Consider the following 22,685-nt stretch of genomic DNA (forward strand, 5'->3'; position numbering starts at 1 on the left):
GGGGTCAATGCTGAGAATCAAAATTTTTTTAAAAATAGCCAAAAAAAAAAAGGATGTGCACTGAATTTTCATTGAATATCGACTCCCATTTTGGACTAGATATAATACCCAGTTTGATTTAAATGGGACTACACAAATGAAGAACCATCAGCCAACACAGTTACAAGTGCAGAATGTAGCCCATATAACAGGATGAACCTCAGCCACTGCAGTAAGAACCAAAGTGTGGCTCAGGGGGAGGCTTGGGGCATGGGACTTTAACTGGCAAAGAGGGTTTATGAGGAAGCCTGATGCAACTTGCCATGCAAGTGAAGGAACAGAGCATACCTCCCCTTTGGAATTCTGTCACTGGATTATGAGATGGTGCAGTAGGCATGCAAATAAAACATGTTAATTTTAGCAAGATGTTAAAATACACCCAGGAAAGAATTACATTTTCCTTGTAGATCTTGGCTTCTATCCTACTTGTGTAGGTGTTCATTCAGAGCAATTCTATGGCAGGGAGACATCCTGAATGTCTCTTTACTGACAATGCCAAGATGTGGATTTCTCAAGTACTCCCTCCCTTCTAAAATGAATTCCTTCCTCTTGGCCAATAGATTTATAAAGTAATAATGCACAGGATCAATGCTTACAAATCAGCATCTGCTGTGCTGATTTCACAGCTCTGTCCACTTTTCATCTTTTAGAACTGTCTTGCGTTCCCCAGTCTGCTTGAAGCTCCTTGCTTTTCTATCACCTTGAGTTGTAAACTCTGCAGGGCAGAAATTCTTGTGTTTATAAAGCCTCAAATCACTCCTGCAATCCAAATAATGAATGAACACTTCCACCTGGGACAGTAAAGTGTAATCTGTTTCCTGGGGGCAATTGTGTCCCAGGATTATGTTTGCTCTATATGTGAAAACCTCTAAGCCAGCAAATGATTCAGGGTCCCTGATCAGTGCTTCCACAACATGCTTGCTCAAGTCTTCTAAGTGAGAGAACACTGCTCAGCCAATAACCACATAAAATCCAGCAAAACTTCCAGCAAAACTCCAGCAAAAGCTATTCTATTCATGGAGGGAGAGGCCGAGTAAACCCAAACCACCGGGATTTTCAAAGGAAACTCCCAGGACAGCCAACACAATGGGAAGGGGTCAACAGTGAATTGACCCCTTCTCATTGCAAGGAGGTCTGTTCAATCAGGCCTCTGTTTTTAGCATCAAGCTCTGCACACCTTCCCCCATTATGCCACCTTCCCCACCTTCTCCTTTTTTTGAGCTATAAAAAAAATGACAGAGAAGTCAACAGAGAATCACACAGACTGAAATTCCCTGTATGAACACCTAGTACCTCCCTCTGGATGCTAAATCCAGACATTTCAATAGAAAGAAAGGGTTTTAGACTCGATTTATGTGCAAGTCACAACACTTGAATCTAAAGTCACTAAGGAACCTCCAAAATCATCTCTAGCTATGTGTTCAGCTTTGTTTCAAAGTCCTGTGCTTAGGTGTAAAAGGGCATTTGTTTTGTATTGTGAACCTTGCAGGACTGCAAAATCCAACAGGTCATCATACATTCAGCAAGAGAAGAAGCTTCAAGCAAGCTCAAGGGCATCAGTAACAAACATTGTTTCACTGTGACAAGCTATGCCTGCCTCTGATATACTCAGCAAACAAATGCATTAGAAAAGGGAATGAGCAAGGAAGGGAGGGGATAAGTAAAACATATATGAAAGGAAAACTAGCTCCTGTTTGTTCCAGAGATACTGAACATTAAGTCAGGGGAAAAGGTAGGCTTAAAGATAGCTGCCCTTTTTTGACCTTAAAAAAGCACGGTTGTTCTGTGTGGTGCTGCCACCTCCCACCAGCAACACTCCAGGAGGCTTCTCATGCAAAGCTCTCAGAGCATTTTTTAATTATTAAATTTAACATCCCACTGACAAGGCAGTATAAGGTAATACTTTCATTCCCAGTTTACTGTTGAGGAGATTGAATAACCAAGAATTAAATTAGAAAGGAGGATATCTGGGGAACAGAAAGTCAGGGCAGTTGCCTTCCATCTGCCCACTAAGGTAACAGCTATTCAACTCCTTTATTTCCTTCTCTGCTGGTAGATTCTTGAGGCCATTTTCATTCCTAAGCAGCTCTACAAAGTGGGAAATGGCGCTCTCTCCTCACTATCTTATCTGAAATGTAAACTTTACAGCATATAAACCTACAAAGGTCCATAGACAACACCTTTGTAATGAATTCAGTCCCTGTAATGAATTCAATCTTTCTTGGAAGATGGCTGGTCTGTAAAAGGATACAGTAATGAAGTCAGGAAATTTTATTTCCAAAACACTTTTTGAATCCTCAGAGATAAAAACCTCCAAAAATCTAAAAGATGTTTCAGTTTACCTAGAGAAATGGTTAAATGCTATCTAATAGGTCAGTCCTGAGGGATAAACGCAGTATCACTTCCAGTTATCCTAAATCTGGGTCCTTTGGAAATACACAGAATAGCCCATCCCTTTCTGAATTTTGATACACTTTTTTTCTCAATGTCCTCCTACCAGAGTGAGTTCAACAGTTGAACTACGGCCTGAAATAAGGAGTGTTTCACTTTATTTATTGCTTGCTTAGCAGATTTCTTTATCTTCTTTCTGTAAGATAGGGAAAATAGAAGTTCCTGACCAAACTTCTTTTCACATTTCTTTTTATTCCTCTCCTTTTGAAGATAAACAGTCACAATCTTTTCCATCTCTCTGCTGTGAGAGCTTTTCCATATGGCTTTGTCATGTTAGACCTCTCTGAACTTCCTCTCATTCTTCAATAATCTCCCCAGGATGGACCAATACTGCACCTGATATGTTCAGATGAAGCCACAGCCCCCATTTAAACAAATGCATTACAATATTCTTCATATTACCCACAGTATTATCCCTCGGACAGCATCCAGGGTCTTAACAGTCTCCACAGCTGCATGCTAGGCAGGATTATGAACCTTGTAACAGGGACAAGAACTTCCAGCAGGCAATACTTTCGACACACAGGTAACAAATTAAAATGTCCATCCCAGTGCCCATTCCCAAAGGACATTCAGACGCCCCCCCAAAGAGGCCAGCACAGGCCTCCCTGGCCACGACTGCTTCAGATAACTTTGTACTATGTGCAAACCTTTGTACTTTACAACGTACTCCCTCTCTCTCCAGTTTTTTCATTACTATATTGCACAACACTGGACTGAACACCAAACCTTGATGCACCAGCTCTTAGCCTTTCTCTATAAAATTCTTTGTTTCATTTTTTCTTTGCTTCATATTTTATTCTAAAAGTCTTGATCTGCAACAATGCTTTGTTCCTCTTTGGAGAAGACCAAAGGTCTTCAGAAAGTCTAAGTAAATTGTCAACCTCCTTATCTATTAATTCTTTACATGTCATGTAAAGAATTTTAAGAGAGTGGTGAGACATGATTTTCCTTTTGGAGGGTGGGGGAAGTCAGTCAGAACCTCCTATATCATCATTTCTGAGGTGCTTTACTGCTTATACCTAATTACTGTTTCAATCAATTTCTTAAATGTTCATGTAGAATTTATGGCTCTTTAAATTCTTGAATCACATCCAAATCCTTTTTAAATATAAGTAATAACATTTGCTACCCACAAATTGTTCTAAATTCTTTCTATTGTAACTCCTAGTTTGTACCACAAGCTCTTCTTCAGACATTGCAATTTAAGAGAACATAATCTTTATTACAAGTAATAACTACTAGTAACAGCAATATAACTAAAAGCTTACTCTTTTATACATAACAATTTTAAGACAGCTTGTAGGTAAATTTCCTTTTGATTAGTATTGCAAATGCAATAGCACCTGTTTAGTGTAGGAGATGCAGGAAATAGTACAGACCGAAAGCCAGAACCATACAAAATAGAAGAGTGAAATCACCAAAAATCATCAGTGAAAAAGATGTTATTTCAGAGTTCTTCCTGTTTTAATAAACCAAGCTATTATTGGTGTCACAGCTAAATGTTATGCATATAGTATAATTCGAATGTGTGTGTACATATAATTGAAATTTATGTTTCTTAACTTGGCAGAGTCCTTTCCATAGTGATTAAATTAACGTGGTTATTTCTGTTTACCAGCTCAGTGCAACAACCTCTGTATTTATCAAGGTCCTTAAACTGCAGTGGTAGCATCTGAACAAGCACCCAGGCCAGTACCATTCCAGTATCTGTTTTCTGTCGACATGCTGCCTCCAACAGAATCACATTTTCGCAAATCCTACAAAATGGTGGGCTTTTGCAAGTTTTGATTCACCAAAATAGCAGCACATGCCTGTCTTTAAATATGCCACATTTGGTTTACAACGCTTTGGGAGCTAAGCAACTTTTCAGTGTCTCTTTGAAACATAAATTAAAAACAACCATCCCTTTTTCTATACAGTGAAACGTATTTGTTTTACAATGGATCATTTCCATCTCCACAGTAGCAGCTGCCACCCAAGCCATCATCTCTGTGCACTCGTAAGCAGCTCCATTTCCAGTTCTAATTGGGAACAGAGATACTTATTGGGTGAGTTCCAGCATGATCTATCATGCCAGAGACAGCTACTATGCAAACCAAAGCAATCCGGCTTCCAAAAACCCTCTTAGACAAACACTGACTTTGCACATAGATTCTTGTGTTTTTGTTTCTTGGTACTGTTTTTTTGGAACATAAAAAGTGCCAAAGGAAACTATATATTAGGAGTCCACGAACTGCTCTTTAAAATGGATAAATCCAAGGATATTACCTTAAGAACTGCTGGCTCTTTAAAATCATATAGGTGGTCTGAAAAAGCCACCTAATTCACAGCAAACAGAACTACTGCTGAGCGAATGCAGCCACTAAGCTCATTAAGACGATGTGGCAGGATGTGTCTGAAAGTGCAGCGCAGTGGCTCAGCAAGCAATTAAATCCCATGACAGTTTAAAATGAGAATCTATCAGTGTCACAAGAGTGTGAAGCCTCAGCATCTCTGCTGTTCCCACCCCCAGCGTTTTATTTATGATGGTGTATTGGGAACATGGGAAGTCAAAAAGATTATAATGAAATATGCCATATAAAAACCAGATTAAGCCTGCTCTTCTTTTGGGAAATATGCAGAGAGAGAAGCTGTCTGTTAGCTGTCGAGTTTGCAAAAGATACCATCTTTTGGGATGGTGCTCTCTGCCAGCAGACAGAGTGCCCCGGGGGAAATGGTGGTGAAAAACCTAGACAAGCAGCATCCATCCATCCATCATATGCTCATCTCCACATCTCCAAGGCACAAATATAGCGTTAAGAGTGCAAAGGGTGGGGGCAGGGGGGATGGAATCCCTTAAGAAAAAAAGAGGAGACAATGCTTTACGTTGAACAGCTGGATGTTGTAGCTTTTCTGTAAGTGAACAACCAGATTCTCCTCAGCATGTTTGCTTCCTTGCTTATAGTGATTTGTTACTGTCCTTGGAAGGGATGCTTTCACAGTAACAACCACAACCAGGTACACTACAGGCAGGGCTCTGCAAGCTTTTCTCTTTAAGCATGCATCTGCCAGCACAGCGCAGTAGCGATCTTCATTCCTCCTGCAGACCTGGATCTTCAAAACTCTTCTTTTCCTGCACTGTCACCTGCTATCCCAGGAGCAGTTGCTACACGCTACTGCCATTATGCTCTAATCTTCACCTTCCACGGTCCCTGCTATCCCAGCCCGTAATCCCAACACCACTGCAATTCAGCACCCATCTGCAGTAAACTTTCCAGTGTCAGTTCTACACTTAGAGTCCTCTCCAACCCCGATCCACAGGACCTTCAGCCATCCCAGCCCTGGGTGTTCCCCAAAACTAGACTGCTGATAACACGGATTCTCACAATGGGTCTGTAAAGCCAAACAAATGACACTAGAGGCTAGTAAACATCAAATTTGCTTAATTTTTAATCCAAGTCAGATGCAATAAAGCCATGGCTGGACTGGAGATTGGAAGGCTTCTCTGGTAACCCTCTGTCTCCCCCTCCAATTCCACCCTCAAACCTCATGCCTACTATTGCACTCTCAAGGTAAACGGTGCCACAGTGAGAATGAGAATTAGGTTAAATAGAAAGATAAACATGTTTTAGAAGCAAGATTACTTGAAAACGAGAGGTTATTTGTTTCTCTGTAAATAAACCATTTTGCACAGAAAGAATAGTTTGGAGGACTATCCTCCATTAAGTGAAAACTCCTCTTTAGGGGCAGAGCACAGCTCTGCTCTGCACCCACACGGTGCAACAGACTGAAGCCATGGGATCCTCTAATGCTCAGAAATGAATCTTATTAAACACTTGTTGCAAATTTTAGAGCTTACTGAGGTTTGGCCTAGGGAGCACTGGGAGACCGAAAAATCCCAATGCCTCCCTAGCACCTCTTACTGCAAAGCTGCCACTCTTGTAAGATTGGGGGAATGGGGCAATGGCAGGGAAAGAAAGTGAAGAGATGAAAGACAGGAAGCTGTGATATGGGGGGACTATAACTTTCTTCAGTCTCAGCATAAACTGCAGAAAAAGCAGAGGACAACTTTGAATTTTAAAATCAGGATCCAATGGAAAGATTCTATCAGCTCCTGGCTAAAACATGTCTCAGGGTGCTACAACATGTAGGAGAAATAAAATTGAAAAAAAAAAAAAAAAGAGCAGAGACCCTCAAACACAAGGTTAGGTATTGTTTAGCTTAACCCATCATCAAAACATGGACTTTACAAGTAGATGTATTTCTTTGGCAGACTAGAATGCCTCTATAAAATCTCACAGTAAAAAATAAAAATAAAATAAAATAAAAAACAGCCCTCTTGTTGGTTGTCTTTTAGAAGTTTTTTACAGATTTATTTCTCAGCAAACATAAATCATTGTCACATACAGTATACTGTACCTGCTTTTCAAAGACTGCCAAATTACAATATCAGGCTAAATGCTGGATCAAATAACTACCCTCAGTGTTCAAATCATAAAGGAATATCTCCTGTCAGTAACATTATTCTAGCACTCACTTGCATTCATGGTCGCTCTTGCATTTGTGTTCTAGATCGGCTCAAACCACAACCATGACTTAGCAGAACCAGAACAAGCAAACACAGTAGATAGCATCAGGGGACAGAGGCTGGGTAACGACTAAAATTTAGAGAAAGTTCCTGCTTATCTTTCCAGGCCTTGCATCACCCTGACATGGCTTCTGGCCTGTATGGCATAAGAGAATAACTTGGTCAACCTATCTGCAAGCGGTCATGTAGATACACAGATGGATGGGCCTTTGGCCTCTTGACTCATCAAAAGAAGCAGAACCTGCTCATTATCCAGTACCAAGAAAGCAATCAGAAAACATGAGCCACTTTGACACAGTACAGTCTGCAAACTCTAGCAGGGAGTGGATCTCCATCGCAATCAACTGTACCATTTCCATACGTGACAGCACCGAATCTAGCCTCATACATAAACCATACATAAAACCATCCATACCTTAACCTTGCTACAAATTCCGTGATGTTTTGCATAGCTTCTCCTCTCCCTTATCGAGGACAGTGGAGGGGATACCTTTAGCAAGAGATAAATCTCTGTAATGCAGTTATCTCTCAACCACAGTGCGCAGGCATCCCAATTAATTCAGACTGGGCCTAGCAGAGCCGGCACCAAGCCAGAGCTGATAAACCTGCCAAAGCCAATCTGAGTCCTGCAGCGGTTCCTGGGAGCCTGCACTGCGCTTTCTCCTGTGCCGGAATGAGGAGGGGGATTTGCTTGAGCGCAGTGCTGAGCTCTAGCTGCCTCCGCATGCTTGTGTGATGCTGCAGCTCAGTTAATGATGCCCTTCCAACACCCCAAGCACCGGGGAGCAGGCAGAGACACCCTGGCAGCTCTAAAGGCAATAGCACAGATGCGGAAGGGCTTATTAGTGCTGTGCAGCCAGATTACAGGTGTCCTGGCCCTCATCCTGCATTTGTGTCTGTGAAGCTCCCAGTTGCAGGAGCAAAGTGCTCTGCAACCCAGGCAGTGCTGGGAAGCAGGACAGCCACATTTGCATGGCACAGCGTCTGAAGAAGTCAGCCACGCCAAGCAGAACTGGTTCATCACGCAGGGCTCAAACACATATAAACCACTGAAGAACAGAAAGGCCACAGCAAAGTGACCAATGATTTTAGCAAGGGATAGGGAACAATCATCCTAGACGCTGCCCTTGGCATTGCTGCTGCCTCCCTATGTGATCTTGGGCCAAACTCTAACAAAGGTACCCTCTGTGTTTCCATCATCTGTCAAAAGGAGATAGCCTTCATCTATCCTCTACGGTTTGGTAGGACTTGTTTAATATTCATAGGCATTCAGACATTCAAATAAAATGCACCAAAAAGGCAAGGTGTTCTCACAGGTTCTCACAAAAAACAGGTTTAAACACTTTTTTTTTCTACTCAAGAAAAACACTGAACTATTTTCACAAATACCAGGCTTCACTGGCCAATTCACAAACCCCAAAGAATATGGATAATATTTACTCATACGGTAAGATGCATCTGACAGATGAAGCTATTTAATTGAAAAATGTTATTATAGGAAGGAAGGCTTGTAATAGAAAATGGCATGAGATGCTAGTAGGTATCCTTTCAGAAATGGGAAAGAACAAAGCAAATCATGTACTGAGATGCTCAGATCTGTTGCCACAAAAAAAGGCAAGAAATTCCAAGAGGCCTATAAAGCGTTTAAACAAAAAGGTGAACTCCAGAATTAATAACAGAATGGTAAACAGGAAGATTAATGGCACCAGAGAAAATGCAGATGGTGAAGCCCAGCCTGCAGGCTCAGCAAGACTCTGAATAGGGAGGGGGAAAAGGCAAGGTGTAAACAAGGTGACCTTCAGAGCCACTGGAATGCCTGCCAATAGGCCAGCCAGAGGGCATCCCGAGACACAAATGTGCCATCTGGGGTAGGCTGCCTCATGACAACATGAACAAGATTTGTCTTTCTCGAAAATTGCAGGGAGGCAAAATGGGTAGCCGCAGAAAATCTGAGCATTCGTTTAAAAGGGGCACAATTAAATACACACATTGGGAAATGATGCTCTCTCTCTATATAGGAAAATATGAAAGAAGGACTGTGAGATTTCTCTGAATAGCCCCACTCAGAAAGGTCTTGTGTCCGCTTGTAAAGCCTACACAAGCACAGTGTGGCGGAGGAGAAACTGCTTTTCACCAAATATATGTTTTTCTTTAGGGTCTATGCTTCAGGTTTAGGATAAAAAGAAGGAAAAAAAAAAGAAACAGCACAAACTGCAAAGCAGCCCTTTAAACCCATGATGGTATAAATTTTCCCCATCTTGGCATAAGCCTGTTCACTCCAGATGGCACATTTGGGTTGAAAGCAGGTAAAGACTCCTCAGATAGATCTCTGTGTCCAATATCTGCTTTTACGGAGTTCCCTTGCTCTGTCTTAGTGCTTAGTTGGGTCTTGAATCTCCTAATAAGCTTTGTGCACGCCTGGGAGATCTCAGTTCTTTGCCTCCAGTAAAAAGTTGGAGAGAGAAATCTCCTACCACAGTTCTGCAGGGGAGCCTGGCTCTTTCAGACGTGGTGCTTAGATCATTGGTGTTAGCCAGGAAAATTAAAAAGTAAATGTAATCACACATTTATTAAATACGTCAATCACACACCACACTGGGCAGTGCTAACAGGAGCAATGCTATCTCTAAATAAGGCTTCTACAAAGTAAGCCAAACATGTTCTGCTATGATATCCAGAGGCATGATTTTTAGGGAAAAACAGAGAAAGCAACCGCATTGCAACCCATCATGGAAAAAATCAGACCATAGCTCTGGGATTCCAGCACAGGCAGTGAACTCACATCCCTCTTTTCCTCCCAGCCTGGCTCAAAGTACATTAAATCTGAGGATTTCAGGCAAAAGTGGCCCATCTGAGTTCAGTGATGAATTCAGTTAATTCAGTGCTAGGTTTACAAGCAGACATATCTGAATGTTTTTGATTCTGACAGGCTGCATACCAACAGCAATGAAGACATTGTCATGACCTCCAGTTTCACAGCATGAATCACAGGTGCTGGATGAGCTCAGGCAGCTTGTGCAAAGCTTATGCAGCCCTGGCACTGTGGTATCAAGCAGGCTAGACTCAAGTGAGCTGGCATTTGCTGACATAAGCTGCCATCATGGCTCTTGGATGTCAGTACGTACCTTTTCCCAGACAGCCCCATCACATGCCTCTGTTGATTGCTTTTTGAATAGAACAGCAGTGAAGAGATGAAGTACATACCTGAAAACACTAAAGTGGCATTGAAGAAGGAATCAGGAGGAACAAGGGAGAAAAATAGCAAGATGGAGGAAAGATATTATATTCCTTCCCCTTGCCTATTGCAGCTAAACTATGGCAGGCTTGTTCTGAAAACTGCCACAGTAAACTGAAAAATGGAGGCTCTGGACCTTGAATTATGCCTTTTCAATATCTCTCTCCTTTCTCCTCTCTGCTAACAGAGAAATGCTGTAAACTCCTCGATCCTAAAAATGTAAGTTCTGGGCCTTCTCCACACCTTACAAAATACAGCAAAAATAGATGATAATGGGGGAGGTGGAGAGAGAGCCTTACAAGGGGAAAATAAAGTGAAATAGAGAATAGTTGCTCTTCTCTCCTATCCCCCAGCTCAGCTTTCATTTCCCTTTGTTCATCTAATGTTGAGCCAAACTAAGCCAAAGGAGCTGCCGTGCTGGGCTACAAGATTGATGGCTGCAGGCAGACTCCACAGTGAAGAGACGGATGACTGGTCATTTCCCCTGATGCACCGAGAAACATCCATCCTTGCAGCCATGCTGAGCCCATTCGTGCTCCTTTTGAAAAGAGAGATAAACAAAGGCAGCCGGAGGCACCTGAGTGTCCTTCTCCCTCAGAAGGACACAGTTACACTCCTCTGGGTTCCTTGAGAAGGTCGCTCTGTCCATCCCTGAACATCTGGCTGTGGGATTTGCTAACTCTCTCCCTCCCCCAGCAATCATCCATCTATTAGAGCACAGTGCAGGTCGGAAGAAAACGGTGAGGAGAATGGTGTGACAACCTCATCAATCTACAGCTACACGCTTGGCTATTTAGTTTTCTTTACGCTGTTCCTAAAATGGGGAGGGGAGGTTGCTACTGGTATGAAAGAGTGAATTGTGGAAATGGCAAAGTGGATTGGAGTGAGTCCTTATGACTTAAAATGTTGTACATGTACTAAAGCAGTAGGGAACTAATTAAGATTCAGGATTGAAAGCCAAAACAAAAAAGTTGGATGCACTCTGGTTCCATCTGTAGCACTTGCTGAGAGTTCAGATGTACTTGGGTATCATCTTTAGCAGACAGAGGCTAATTTTTTTGTTATTATTATGATTTTTCCCATTTAGATATAAAAAGAAAGCTCCCTGGAAGAATATACTGTAAGTATATTTATAGTGCCATCCCTGGTATAGCAGCTTCAGAGACATAAAGCACTTAATCCTGACTCCTTCCTATTTAGTTACTAGTTTCTTTGTTTGCTGATACTGTCCTGGTCTATAGCATTGCTCACAGATACAGCCTCCGCATTGCCAGTTCTCCTGCCGTGCCGCTACCTCACTTAGGCAATGAGCATTGCATGGCAGACGTACCCATCGTTTACAAAGGTAACATCACTCTGAAAAGTCCTAGAGCTATGAACTTCACTTTGTCAGAGTAGCACCTATCTGTAACTGTCATTCACAGGCACTGCACCAAGGATATCGTGAGAAGATAAAAGTATTCAGCATCTCTTAAAAATACAAAGAAATGAGCCACTTGTTTAGTGTTTACATGTAGTTTTAGTGCACTAACTGAATGTTCCATCTTTGAAAATTTGTCTTTTATTCCCATCATGCAATGTTGTTTATTTTAGGCCAAGAACAAAAGAATTTTCTCCACAGCGTTGGAGGACATGCATAGGATATTAATCATGACCATGTGTGTTTCTAAGACATCCACTCCATACTTCCCGAGGGCAATTACATGCATTCAGAAGTGCATCATGAGCGAAGTTTTCATCCCTTCTCCTACATCAAGAACTACAGCTTCAGCTGATGGAAATTGCTGCTCACTATAGTCTTTAGGGAACTGCATCCACCTACAACAGCTAAGGTACTGGCCCTAAGTCACCTTGTTAGTTTAAGGGGAATCACGCTCCAAGTGCATCCTAAGTGAGATCTCTGGTCTGGAAGAGGTTGCATAGAAAAGCCATATATATCTGTTCTGTACTTTATTCCCCACCAAACACATATTGCATCGACTATCCTTCCCCCAAGGAGTTTATTATTGGGAATGGACTCCATGGCAAACACCAGTGGTGTCCGAATTCTAAAGCATAAAATATCTGTGGTTTATTAGACAATCAAACACAAAACGCAATGAATACTGAAATGAATTGAAATCCAGTAAAAAAAAAATACTTAATACCTCTCAGATATACAATGGTGATTTACAACGGGTTAAAATGTTTACATAAGAATGGGAATGACAGACAAAACAACAACCAGGAAAGATGGTGGAAGGTACAAGGACGGGGGAGAGGAAGCCATCACACTCTTCATTCTACTCTCAGCAAATCTGTAAAGCTTGGCTTGTAAGATTTCATACCGGACTTTATATTAACATTTACTGCTCTTTCCTTTATATATGCACCAGAAAAATATCACCTGCTATAAATTTTATATTTCAGACTACAAAACAATTTAATTTTCTATGTGTCAGAAGAACAATAAAATTGAATAAAAGATTTTTAACAATATTATTTTGAATGCAATGACATTCCATAACCTCTTTGTCCTTTTTTGTTAGTATTTTCTTGTATAAAATGGTGCACAGGTTCTCCTAAATGGTTAATCTAGTAGCCTGGTGATTTTATGGGGCTCTATCTTGCAAGATGCTCAGTACCAAACCTGCAAGTCTGGTCCAACCAAGTCCTTTACACGTGGATTTAATTTTAAGCATGTGACATGTCCCATTAATTACAAAAAGATCACTCATGTTCTTAAAGCCCAAGCTCAGGTGCTTTCCTTGACCGGGGATAGACAGCTTGGCATCTTAGAAGACTAAGCCCTGGGGACTTGATCCTATAAACCCTTATTCATGTGATTACCAAAGAACTCCAAGGATTACTCACACGAACATACAAAATAGAAGCATTGCATTAGAGAAAAGATACCTATTTCCTAGGATCCTGTGTCCAGCACTTGCATCTAAACTATTCTTGTGCTTTACAAAAACACTTTTGCCAATACAGCTTACTCTTTTTAAGGAATTGGTACTGCTTACACCAAGAAAAGTGCCAGGAGGTTTGCTGCCAAAGCTGCTCAGGCTCAGTTTTAGTTGCAAAACTTCTACAGGGCTGCTTCTCAGCTGCCCCTCCCCTTTGCTGGAGAGCAGACAATTTGTGCCTTGGGGAAAACAAAACCGCCAGGTTCCAGTTGTTCCCCCATACACCGTCCCTTGGCACTTTCCCAGGAGTTCCCTTACTCCTTCCTCCTAACAAGCCCAGGGGGGACTGCTTTGACAACCCACTCCTTGGCCCCCCAAGGCCCGCTCTGGGAGCACTGATGCAGTCTCTCAAAGCCGCCTTTCCTCGAAGAGGAGAATCCCATCCTCAGCCCACCTTTCAATGTTAAAAGCTGTTGATTTCAGCAATAAATAGTTCTAATGGTTACTTACAGGCATCGATGTTAACTTCATAGAAAGGGGATATATTCCACAGCACTTTACCTCTCCAGTAGGAATAATGTCTCCTAGAGACATTGCATTCACAGTCAGACCTTGGCAGCTTAGGAGGCACATGTTGAAAAACCTCTTCTCAAAGATGCTTCCTAGCAGCCAGACGTAGGTCAAAGACAGAGTAATGAAGAACAGGGAAAGAACAAAACAATGCACTGGATAACACAGAAAGGGTGGTAAGAACACCAGTAAGCAACCACCCAAGCAGCCTCAGGTATTTCAAGCCAATACCATCTCAGCTGCCTGAGTCCTCCAAGCTTTCCTCATATCTTGCAGATCAAGTCCCAGGAGATGACCTACAGACACATTGCAGAGGCTCTGACGAGTTCATCAGCACAACTCATTTCTTTGATTTAATGGCCTACTACAGTGATACAGTTGCACCAGATCATTTTCAAAATGGCCTGGCTTCAAAGTCACCATAACTCTGCTTTCACATGTACATTAAATACAGCTGAGACTACATGCCAGTGGAAAAGTCACCTCCAGGTGGCTGCATGGCTTCTGAAATTACAACAGCCTGGTGGGGGGGGGGAGATGGGGGGTTGCTGTATATGCAGTCTACATCCTCATTCTCAGGGACAAGACCTGGAGAGCTCAGAAAGAGAAAAAATTAACAGTTTCCAAAACTGCTTTATCTTGTTTAGTTGCTACTTCTGCTTTAGTTTGACCACTAGAGCCAGCAGGGTTTGGCTTCAATAGGCTTTTGATCAAAATCCAGAGAGATTCCAAAGCACAGTGGCTTTTGCAAGCAGCTTTCTCCCAGTTATGCAGACTGGCTCAGCCACACAAGAACCAAGAGTAAACCCAGGTGATTCATATGAGCAATCTTAGCTAACCAACACAGTTCTCATGGTAAAATTGTGCGTATAAAATACTTGTAGTGACCTGTTCCAGATCCCACAAGTGGAAGAGAAACTATTTACAAAGTTAATCCTGTAAATTCTAGTAGCATGACGGGAGTGGAGCAGCAGAAGCAATGTTTTTGTTTTCTTGACTAGACTATTTATAGCAAATTATTTGCTTTTCTAGAAAGGAGTGTGTTTTATTTCCATACCTGTGAAATCATGTAATCCCATCTGGGAGAAAATACATGTTTCCTTTTATCCTTGAGCCGAATGAACTGAATTAGTCTAAGAACTTGCACCTTAGCACATGTAACAATACCCAGCAAGGATGGTATACGAACTAAAGGAGGAGTTAGAAGTTACCACAGCGCTGTCGACCATGGCAGTTACACAGGGAATACAGAAGGCCAGCTTGTCAGGGGCCAAAATGAAGCAAGAAGAGTTAGTTACACTGTGCAAAACTTCAGATATCTTTCTAAAGTTTACACTGCTTAGCTAGCCTTATGAAATCCGACCCAAGACTCACCTATGTTGAGTCTCTCTATTTGTATAAATGGGTGTGTAATAAATTACTTCTTGTCTTGGCCACCATGGGGCAGATAAGTCCAGGTTTTGCACCAGAGTTGATATACTTTCATGTCACTTTTGCAAGGCTACATGATGATGACCAAAATGTTTAAACTAGCACTTTAAAGTCTTGGCAAGTGTCAGACTTTATTCAGACATTCCTTTTTATTTAAAGATACTCCCCTACTCCTCCCAAGCTCTCTAAAAAGATTTATTAACTAACCGTTAGGCACTTCTCTGAGATAGACAAATTGAGTAAGTGTTTTAGCACCTCCATTTTACAGACTGAGAAGCAGAAAGAAAAAGAAATATTCCATTGGCCTTGTGCTGTGTAGTCTTGTATGGCACACAGGCAATATAATTATGTGATAGTGTGGCAGATCATTAAATGCAGAGGTTGGCATCTCTACTGTAGCCTGGTAATGGGACAAAGATATTTCACTGCAGGACTTCCACATTATGATTCAGTGTCAGTGAGTACATGCAGAAAGGGACAGGTTCTCTGGTTTTCTTAGTGCCACATGAGAAAAGGAAAGCAAACTTTATCTGACCAGAGATTCAGACTGCAAAAAGTCCCCATTGTAGGAAGAATTTAAGGGTGGTGGATGAATAGAGTCTGGTTAGGATAGAATAGAGTCTGGTTATATATGTGTGTGTAAAAGGAAGAAACAGATTCAGAAGAAGATCCCACACTTATGTTTTTTTTCTTGGTGAGAGAAAGTTACTTTTTCTAACCTGAGTCATAGCTCAATGTGTAAAGGCCACTCTTTCCTGTGCTGCCATGTCCTGCTGTGAACAATCTGAAGGCAAGATTAGTGGCGAATTGGAGCCTACTGTTTTGATGGTAGCATTGATGGACTCATCTGTAAGCTGCAGGCTTATCTGATGAATAAACACCTACTTAAATTTAGGACAATACTTAGGTACTTTGCTGGATAAGAAGCCAAAAAAAAAAAAAAGCCCAGCAGAAAGCAGTATTTACTTTGGTATAAATAAAAGCTAGAGGTGGTCAAAAATGAATTTTCTCCCCATTTTCATGACAAGTTCCCAATTTGCTAAAGAAATGATAGGGGGAAAAAAAAAAGTTTGAGTGTTTAGGGATTCCTAAAGCCATGATAAATGTTCCCTTTCTCTTACATATTGAAATTTCTTATCTAACCCTAATTTAAAAACATCAATAAACCACCTTCCAGAATCCCCACTCCAAGATTTGGATTCACAACATAAAGCTTTGGTTTGTTCCAAAGTGATACAGACGTGTGACATATATAGGTACATGTTACACCAACCCCAGGATTCAGCACTGCCATTGTGCAGATGTGTGCTGTAACACATCGATTGAGAAATGAACTTTATCCACTGTCTCTGCTACAAAAAGTTAAGTATTTTTTGTTTTCTTCTACATGAGGTGCCAAAAATAAAGACTGATGGGAGCGGATGAAAATGAGATCTGCTCTATTTGTGCCAAAATACATGTGGGAATTGCTCTGTAAAATTCTTTGACATGGGTTATGCGGCTTCTTCAAATATGAAGATCATCATTGTCCACACTTTGTAAGGTTAAGTTATTTGATATTTCATCTAATATTTGCCTAACACGTGACCTAAATACAGCACACAACTGTTGCTTTGGCACCACCTACAAAAAATCAAATCCCATTTCTAAAAAATGAGTTAAAAATAGCCTATTCCTGCCACAGAAGAAAATTTCTTAAAGGTTGACTCATGCAGTAGGCTCAGTCCCCCTCCTCCCCTAATTTTACACCCACAGAGCTCCATTCATTTCTGCAAAGGTAACTCCTGACTTACTTCAGTTACGCAAACCAGAGTCAGGCCCTGCCCTTGCAAAAAAAACACACTATTCAATGCTCCCTCTGCTGGCCTTGAAGCACTATCTGCATGTGCAGGTGCCTGAATACAGAAGCAGTCATAGGCAGAGCCCATTTCCAGTCCTACCACAACTAAACATCTAGCAGGTGGAATCAGGAATAACTATGTGAGAAGGGAAAAGAAAATCCTAAATTCAGCAATATTTTAAAGTACTAAAGAATATATCATAAAAGATGGGCAGGGTTATTTTAAAAGCCAAAGTACTTAAGAAAGCAGAAGTATTTGAATAAAAACCAGATTTTCAAAAACATTTTAATTCCAAGAGTTTGACGGGAAGACAGCAAAGGACACAGAAGCCGGTATCAGGCAATGAAACTGTCTTACACTAGGAATCTAGACCAAGTCATCAGACAATAGAAGTTGCTCCTATCTGCTGGCTGTTCATGTCACATCTGCCCCAAATTTAGGTTTCATCACAGCAAATGTTTATATAAGCCATGGAAAATAATAATAATAAAAAATAAATAAAAAAGTAATAAAAAATAATAAAATCAGTTCTCCATGGAAATATCTTTGGTAAAGTCAGATATGCAGAAGCCTGTCCAAAGCCTGAACAACTGATATACTGCTATTATAGACTCTTCAGGAATATCTTATCCAATTCATCTAAACTTTACAGAAGTACTCATTTGGCACCAGAATTATCCTGCCAGTTTTGAACCTAAGACAGTCTTCATAGATATCAAAGAGGGACCATAGGCACAGCTTCCTATTACAACAGAAAACAATTTTTCTCTTAATCACAGAGAAGTTTCCATATATGTTAAACAGTAGAGCAAAGCTTTTTGTTAAGAAAAAAGAATGTGTATTTCCATACAGAGTACATACAGAAACAACACTGCTGTCTTGTAGTACTGAACAAGAAACATGTGATTGTGTACAAAATGGCTGAAATCAAAAGTGAAACTAGACAATATGAATTGGCCTGTTTTACAAAAATGCTAAAAAGAAATTCTCATGAAATTAGTGTTTTGAATTATTTTTAGGGTCTAATATCTTTGAGTAACACTAGACATACCAACCAGGGAAAGAAAAAAGAATATGGAACTCGGGAGAACTGAGTTCTTTGTGTTCTTGGGTTCAATTTCCAGTTCTACCACAAGTCTCTGATCAGACCTTCATACAGGTAATTTACCGTCTTTGTCACTCGTTTCTCCATTTTGGAATAGAAGGAATTCCATTATATATTTTACATATTTGGGCTGTGATATGTGCTACAACACGAGACTATAGCAGATAGTATAAGGAGACTTCACAATGATCCCCGGGATAGTGGTCTAACAAGTTGCTTGAGTCTCTAGATGCTATCATATAAGTGATACTAATGCTAATTCTGTCCTTTGCTTTTTAATTTCATCTTAAGTTTATCTTGGTGAAGTGCCCCATCTTAAAGAACACTGATTTCCATGGATATGCTGAACATCATCCCCAAGAGCTGGGGGCACTCAGCACTTCCCAGGATAAACACCGTACTTTGTGCAATCAGACACAGTCTCTACACGGTAAGTCAAGATGCTTTGGAGAGATAATAGCTTATCTGTAAGGACTCCATTCATTTGTTCACAATCACAATGGTCTGTTCCATATGTCAGATTACAGACAGATCAGGCATTGTTTAAGGGCCATCTAAAAATCTGATATTGGCACTTGCCTTGAACAATTCTACCGTGGTCCATCATAGCAAATGAAAAATAATACTTCTGTTTATTTTTACCGCTTCAAAGCTGGTAACAAAACAAAACAGAAGCCATTTCTGTAGTCAGCTGAACACTAGACTGCCCAGAGATAAGTAACAGAACAAACTCTAGCACAGCTCATTCTTACCAGAGTGGCAGCACACACAAACTATACTCCATACCCACCAAATGGGTGGGAAGGCTGCCAGATCTGAGACCCCGCTGTTGCCTTTCAGTTCTAAACCACAGGACAGCAGTGAACTGAGACAAGAACTTTCCAGTCATATTCTTTACACTTACATAGCACGTGAAATACTTGAAAGCTCTATGTGTATTTTATGTACGTATCTATATTTAGCCATCTTGTAAATTTGAAGTGGGACACTACCAATTTAAATTCCACCAGAGTTTTCGGCCATAGACATCCTATCTGTTCTCATCCACATAGCTGCAAAGCTTCTGTAATACCTGATTGTCAGCAGGGTTTACTGTAGGTAATACCGCTTTCACAATATTGATGCCTGACCCAACGCAGAAACATGCTATCACACAGTACCACAAAACCACCAAGCAGACTGCACAGGGAGCAATTAAGATTTCAAGGGTACTTGGGTGTAATCAGGGTGTAATCTCTCTTCCATTTCTAACCCTCATCTTTCCAGCTGCTCTGATATTACTGAAGGCCAAAACCCTACTGCTTGCCTTTGTGACACCTGCAATTCAATGTGCTGGTAGGAGAGTTGGGGGAAATTCTCCTTCTCCCTTTCCTGTAGAATAAAAAGCTCCGCAGTCCAGCCCAACTCTCTCTCAAACCCATTCCCAGACTCACATACCTCCATGCACAGGAGCTCTGCTCTGCTCTTCTTCTTTTACTGGTTAGAAGGAAAACAGTCAGATAAGGAGTGAGTGTGAAAACATGACCAGCTTCCAGTCCTTCCATTGCTCCACAGTGAGACCCCATGCAAATACCACTGCCCAGCTTTGCAGGGAGGCAGGCTTGCCCATAATTAGTTGAACAGAACAAGACAGAAGTCCAGTTTCATGAATATCATGGAAGTATCAACACCTAATAACTTTAACACTCTACCTAGAAAATCATAGTATGACCAAGATATCAATATATTGCCCATGACTGGGAATTTGCTTCAAATCTATACCACTGTTCATAGGAGTCTTGGCTGCTACACTACAATGATTCATGTAACAGATCATATCCTACGCAATGATGAAAACTTGGCTGCTCTTGAGGCATAATGCTTGGTTGTGATGATATGAATGTACCACTGAAAGATGAAGACCAGTCTATGTGAAATTAAATGTCAGGAATACTTAGTGTAATTCATAAAGGTCTGGTAATAATATTGACTGAATTGTCTCTGAGGCAGTTATCATAAGTAAGCTTTGGTGATACTTTATTTCTACCACATATCTATTGGAATGGGATAGAGGATGCTTAGAAATAGTACTAACATGAAAACTGCTAGACCCTTGAACAAAAAACTTTACTAGGGCAATCCATGCACTTAACTCAGAGTACAGTGGCAGAGAAAAATGGACATCTAAAGGCTGCATCAGCAACCTCCATTCCACTGTTCTGATCTTTACAACTTCAGCTGTAACTATTCTTAAAGTGGAACACTTCACAAATAAGAGCAAGACCAAGACAGTAAAAGCAACATGTTCTATTAAGAAGCAAGCAGCAACTGACCCCAAGAAAAATATTATAGTGCACTTGCATCTTACAAAAAACACGATACTATGTTGGAACACAATCTCTTGGAAACAGAAAATGTTGAGACATTTTCTTCATTAATTTTTGGTATTACCAAATATGAAACTCTCACGCACTGAGCTGGACCACATACTACCTACAGCTGCAAGGTACCAACACTGCAGAAGCGGGTTACAGCTATAAATGCTGTATTATTGCTAAATGATTTATAACACCCTTAAGTTGCTAGCAAGACAATAGTTTGATTCTACTTACTGACCAGCTGCTGACTAGCTGTAACTTACATAGCCCTAGGATTTTGTTTTGGTATCCCCAAAATGATGTAGAAGTCTTGAACTTCTGGACACAATTTATCTGTATAATAAGCCACTCCAAAAGCCCAAGCAAGCATTGAAACCCTCTTGTATTGATCCCACTAACTGCTGGATTGGAAACTTTTGGAGCTAAGATCCCCTTCTGTGCTGTTGCAGTGGCAGTTTTATTAAAGTACTTCTAAGAAATTAGCAAAAGTAAAACATAATAAAAATAAGATTTAACCCTAACTTGATGTTGTAGAATTGTACTGCTTGCATATATTGTATAACATATAACCAACTCAACAGACTCCTATATAAAAATCAGCTACTTGCATATTAAGCCAGCACAAGCACGGCAGACAGTAGCTAGCTGCTGAGAACAGCTTGAAGCTCTGAGTAGGATGTCCAAGAGCTAGGTGTAGTGAAACTATGACATATTTAAATTAGAACTTTTCCAAGTTTATTTTATATGTTCTATGGTTGTCGTCTCAGTACTACTCAAGGGATCTTAAATTGCCATATCTGTGCCCCACACAGACACCTGATGTTTAACTGCAGAACAAAGACAGCATGAGGTGGATTCCTAGGTTCAGCACTAGGCTTTACCGTAGCATTTTTCACCAAAAACGAACAGTATTTCTACTGTCCATGTTGCAAATAACCTAAACTATCTTTTTCTAAAATCATCAAAAGCTACCTTTAAATGAAATTCCAATGTTTTCTGTGGCTTTTATACTTTTAAATCCAAGAAGGGAAGAATCCCATTTTTTGCTAGTGAGTCTATTCCAGATATGCACAGATGGAGTGAAATTATTTCGTGGTGTAACTGATAAGGAAAGTTAATCACTAGATAGAAATTGGTTGGAAAATAGATTTAAATGGCAGAGCAATATAACTTGCCTTATTTGGCTGCCACTGGCAATGCAACAAAAGTAGCACTCCTGAGATGCAGAAGAGATGTTTATAGCGGAGAAAACAACACAGAGACAGACATGCTGAGGTCTCTTTATCTGATAACTTTGTGGTAATTGCCTTTCATGCCCTGTGGCATGTAGGATGCACTAATTTGGCATTCAGTGAGTACAGCAAAGAAGCATAATGCAAACAAAGAAGCATCAAACTCTATATTACTGCTTTACCTTACTAAACAACCAAGGCACAACAGTTTCTGGAACATCAGAAGGTCTGTGGCAGAGATTTCTATGGACTAACACCATCCTCTTCCTCAAGTCCAGACTCCCTGACGTCAGAGCAAACTGACTGATTTCAACAGTTCTTTCTGACTGACTCTGCCATGAGGTCTGGTTCTATCTGCTGCCTGAGACTTTGTCCTTGGTCTGCACCCCAACTGAGTAGTTACAGGCATCTCTTCCTCTTGTACAATAGCCTGTTGATGTCTGCTGTCTTGAAGATAGGGAGCCTTCAAAAACCTGTTTCTACCAAAATCAATGAGAATTTTGCTTCTGAGTTTACATCAGTATTGCTGAGTATAGCTCAGTTCCCAGACATCTCATTCCGTCAAACAGGTTTACTTTTGTTTTTTAAAATATTCTTAATTTACATTTTGGGGTTTTCTTCTGTACTTTTTATACTAGCAGTGTCTCGCATCTTAAAAATCACATACAGCTGTGTGTGCTCCCTCTCTCTCGTAAGAGCTGACCACAAAGACAGCAAACCGTTATTACTAACTGCAGGGAAGAATGCACGGCACTACACTCTACCTGACAGCTGCAGCTCCTCCACATCTGCTTTGCAATCACTTGCTCAGCATCCAGACTCATCACTTCACATAGCTTAATTGTGGGGGAAGAGTATCAAGGACAACAATGAAAGAAGAGTGGACTACGGTACACATATAAGCATACACACATATACAAATGTGGCATATCCTCACCAATTTTTAGTATTTACTGTTCATAATCT

At 40.8% G+C, this 22,685-nt stretch overlaps 1 protein-coding gene across 3 annotated transcripts in view; it reads right to left on the reverse strand.

Moving 5' to 3' along the window:
* The window catches only part of DPF3 (double PHD fingers 3), a 159,099-nt gene that overhangs the window by 63,423 nt on the left and 72,991 nt on the right, over positions 1-22,685 (reverse strand). The gene's annotated exons all lie outside the window — the stretch shown is intronic.

Source organism: Cygnus atratus, chromosome 5, assembly GCF_013377495.2.
Source record: "Cygnus atratus isolate AKBS03 ecotype Queensland, Australia chromosome 5, CAtr_DNAZoo_HiC_assembly, whole genome shotgun sequence".
NCBI lineage: Eukaryota > Metazoa > Chordata > Aves > Anseriformes > Anatidae > Cygnus > Cygnus atratus.